This window comes from Capra hircus (genome assembly GCF_001704415.2).
Source record: "Capra hircus breed San Clemente chromosome X unlocalized genomic scaffold, ASM170441v1, whole genome shotgun sequence".
NCBI lineage: Eukaryota > Metazoa > Chordata > Mammalia > Artiodactyla > Bovidae > Capra > Capra hircus.
Genome location: NW_017189516.1, coordinates 9,157,690 through 9,162,274, shown reverse-complemented (window position 1 = coordinate 9,162,274; position 4,585 = coordinate 9,157,690). Strand labels below are relative to the sequence as shown.

At 43.4% G+C, this 4,585-nt stretch overlaps 1 pseudogene; it reads right to left on the bottom strand.

The window, feature by feature from the left end:
• Positions 1–267: 267 nt before the first annotated feature.
• LOC108634287 lies at positions 268–1,592 on the bottom strand (annotated as a pseudogene).
• Between the last annotated feature and the right edge of the window lie 2,993 nt (positions 1,593–4,585).

Below are 4,585 nucleotides of genomic sequence, written 5' to 3'. Positions count from 1 at the left end.
GTTTTTAATAGGTCTCAAAGTCTGTGACAGATTTTTGGTCAAATTGTTTCTATGGAAAAGCACTGATTTTAAAAACTAATTACTTAAAACTGCCACACACAAAACACATGGTCCACAAAACATTCACCTCACCTTCTGAAGGTTTTGTGATGCATGGTTATAATTAACCAGTTTTTTACATTAACCTCACGTGGCCAGTTGAGGCAAACAGTTCTGAGACCATTCTTCCCCCACTAAGACTGGGTTGGCAGGTGTTCGTGATAATATTCATCTAGGCTTCTGAGCTTGTCTGGCAGACTTGGTGACCTTGCAAGCTCTAGCTGCCTTCTTGTTCACTGCTTTGATGACACCCACAGCAATCACCTGTCTCATGTCACGAACAACACAATGGCCCAGAGGAGGATAGTCTGAGAAGCTCTCAACAGATGGGCTTGCCAGGACCCATGTCCATGATTGGTGGCATCAAGAATTTGGGGGCCATCTTCAGAATGACGATCAGTCTTCTCGTTCAGCTCAGCAAAATTGCAAGCAATGTGATTTGTTTGACAGTCCAGCACAGGTGCATATCCAGCACTGATTTGGGATGGATGGTTCAAGATAATTTTTGCTGTCACCAGCCACATTGCTATGACAAACGTCTTTGACAGCCACGTTCTTGACACTGAAGCCCACGTTGTCCCCAGGAAGGCCTTTACTCAGTGCTTCATGGTGCATTTCAGTAGACTTCAGTTGTTACGCTGACTGGAGCAAAGGTGACCACCATGCCAGGTTTGAGAACACCAGTCTCCACTTGATCCACGGTGACAGTATCAGTACCACCAATTTTGTAGATGTCCTGGGGGATCGAACACAAGTTTGTCAGGTGAGTTGGCTGGATGCAATCCAGAGCTTCAAGCAATGTGGTTCCTTTGGCATTGTCATCTTTACTGGTGACTTTCCACCCCTTGAATCAAGGCATCTTAGCTCTTGGCTCTAGCATCTTGTCACCATTCCAGTCAGAAATTGGCACAAATGCTACTGTGTCAGGGTTGTAGCCAGTTTTCTTACTGTAGGTGCTGACTTCCTCAACAATTTCCTCATTTCTCTTCCGGCTATAGGGTGGCTCAGTGGAATCTATTTTGTTAGTTCCAACAATTAGTTGTTTCACACCCAGAGTGTAAGCCAGAAGGGCATGCTCGTGGATCTGCCCATTCTTGGAGACTCCCGCTTCAAATTCACCACCAGCAGCAGCAGTCCTCAGAACAGCACAGTCAGCCTGGGACACGCCTGTAATGACACAGATGAAGTCTCTGTGTCCTGGGGCATCAATGATGGTCACATAGCCCTTACTGGTCTTGAATTCCCACAGGGAGATATCAATGGTGATACCACACTCATGTTCAGCTTTCAGTTTGCCCAAGACCCAGGCATGCTTGAAGGAGCCCTTTCCCATCTCGGCAGCCTCCTTCTCAAACTTTTCAATGGTTCTCTTGTCGACCCCACCACATTTGCAGATCGAATGGCCAGTAGTGGTAGACTTTCCACGAGCCCGATGACAACGATGTTGATGTGGGTCTTCTCCTTTCCCATTTTTGCTTAGGTTTAGCGGTGGTTTTCACAACACCTGTGTCCTGGTGGCAAAAATGTTGTGAGAAAGCGATCTTTTCATCTTAGTGATTTATTTGGTTTATGGCTTCCCTCTCACTCCACTAGGATGTAAGCTCAAGTGATTTGTGTCTGTTTTGTTTTGTGCTCTACTCAAATGGTTAGAAGAATGCCTAAAACACAGAAGACCTCAAAAGGCATCTGCTGTATTGAGCTGGACTGATATATGCTGACACCTGAGGCTATCCTCAATTAAAGACTCGCCACTGATCCCTTCTCCTGGATGCTCCAAAAGGCCAACGTTCAACAGTGCCAACTTTGCTATGTGTATTTATTAACTTCATCCCCACAGAAATCCTATGGTGTTGGTAGTATTGTTAGCCCTATTTTGGAGATGTGGAAACAGAAGCGTGGCGGAGGAATAAGTAGCCGATCTACACAGCTAGTAAGTGGCAGACCCTGATATTTCAGCACGGGCCCCTCAGCTCTAGCGTTTGTGCATCTTAACACTACACTGCAGCTTCCCTGGTGGCTCAGTCGGTAAGGAGTCTGCCTGCAATGCAGGAGATCTGGGCTTGAACCCTGGGTTGGGAAGATCCCCTGGAGAAGGGAATGGCAACCCACTTCAGTATTCTTGCCTGGATGGTCCCATGAGCAGAGGAGCGTGGCAGGCTACAGTCCATGGGGTCACAAAGAGTCAGACACAACTGAGCGACTAAACCTACCTACCTAAACACTACACTGTGCTGCCTCTCTGGAAATATACCAATGGCTAATCCTAAAGGAGACCTTCCTTGGTGGCTCAGTGGTAAAGAATCCAGCTGCCAAGGCAGGAGACAATGGGCAGAGGAGCCTGGCAGGCTACAGTCCGTGGAGTCGCAAAAGAGCCAGACACAACTCAGCGGCTAAAACACAACAATCCTAAAGAAATCTTCAAGTGGTCAGATAGGTTACCTGGATGGAAATATCAGAATCCATGAGTTAACTGCCTTTCAAATGACAAAATACTGAATCCATTTCTGTTAAAAAATTTCAAGTGAGAAGAATACTCTTTGTTCAAGGCATCTTGACAACATCAAAAATCAAGAAAGAAAGAAAAAAACAAAACAAAACAAAACACTAGCTCTTTCCTTGAATAGATAGCCTCAGAGTCTATTGCCGGTCCCCAGTTGCATTATCTTTCCTTTGACCATGGTGTGCCGTGCATACATGTGTGACTTCCACCCAACACCACTTCTTGCCGATGGTGATAATGGAGGCCCCATATGTCTCTGTGGACTGAGAGATCTCATTTGGTTACTATAGGACCCATATGCCCTTCAGAAAGAACATCTTAGAGAAAAGTGCATCAAACATGCATGCAGAAAATACCTTAGATAATTCTTGGCTCGGGCATTGCCTAGCTCTGGATAAATTTAGGCAAACTGCTTCATCATCACAAACCTCAGCTTCCTCATTAGGAGAATAAGGATAGTAAAACCCAGTAGACTGGGTTGTTGTGAGGAGTAATTGAGGTCATGCAGGAAAAAGAGATCACACAGTGCCTGAAACATTGTAGGTACCCAATATAGAATTGGTGGTTTGAAATAATGTCAGAGTAGATGGAATCTATTTCCTCCACAAAATACCATGTAATGTGCTTTACTCTTTCTTTTCAAATTTATGCAATATATAACCAAAGTTTGGGGACCTGCTGCTGACTTAACCTGTAAATAGTTTGGGTGCATACTTACATCTACAGATGAGTCCTGATTTTACAAGAGAGTTGGGGCAGGCTGTCTGGGTCTGGCTGCCTTTTATCTGGGAAAAACGAAGTTATGTTCTACATAGTCATTGTGACTGTCAGGTAACTGTCTTGAGAGGAGAGCTGGGACATAATGCAGGAATTCAGAAAACTGATCAAGTTGTGGATTTATCTAAAACAGGTATATTTAGGGCTTCACCTTAGTGCCTGCCAGAGGGACAGGTATAATGTTAGCATATGTTTATTGGATTTCTTGTGCTTATATTTTCAAGTTCCTGCCTTGCTAACTCTGATATTTAGTTCAGACAACAGCTATGTCTTTTGTGGGAGGTGCAAGACAGGGCTGGAAGCAATGCCATTTCCTGAAGGGTTGCTATGTGCCATACATTTTAGACAGCAATACTTTGAAAAGAAACAGAGATTGCAATAACCAACAGGTCAATTATAGGGGGAATTGTCACTCTGTATTTGTTGACCATTGGTATAGTTTTGAATTTTTTTTAAAGAATGGGAATATATGAGTTCCTGTGCATGTCTATGATTTTTTTGGAGAGAAACTATAGATATTCCTAATTCAGACTCATCTGCTCTGGAATGATCAATGGCTGTTGAGTCTAGGAACACTTGATTGTTACAGTCACAACAGAATGAGAATACACATGTTAAACCAAACAGAAGATATTTTATATATATGTGTGTGTGTGTGTGTGTGTGTGTGTGTGTGTGTGTGTGTGTATGTGTGTGATACTAGCTCCAAGAACCTATCACCTGTGTAGAGAGCCGATCATTAAAAATTCATATTATCATGGGATTTACTTCCATTGGGAAAGCTGCTGAGGGACAATTAGTATGAATGAAATACCAAGAAGTGTATTTAACAGTTCATTTGTGATAACCAGGAATTGAGGTCTGTATTAGGGATCTCCAGAGAAATAAAACCAATAATTTCTCTCTCTCTCTTTATATATATATATATATATATAGATATAGATATAGATATACAGATATAGATAGATATTAGACATAGATAGATATAGGTATCAGTTCAGTTCAGTCACTCAGTCATGTCCAACTCTTTGTGACCCCATGAACTGCAGCATGCCAGGGTTCCCTGTCCATCACCAACTCCCGGAGTTTACCCAAACCCATTTCCATTGAGTTGGTGATGCCATCCGACTATAGTCTACCAGGCTCATCTGTCCATGGGATTTCCCAGGCAAGAATACTGGAGTGTTGCCACTTCCCTCTCCAGGGGAT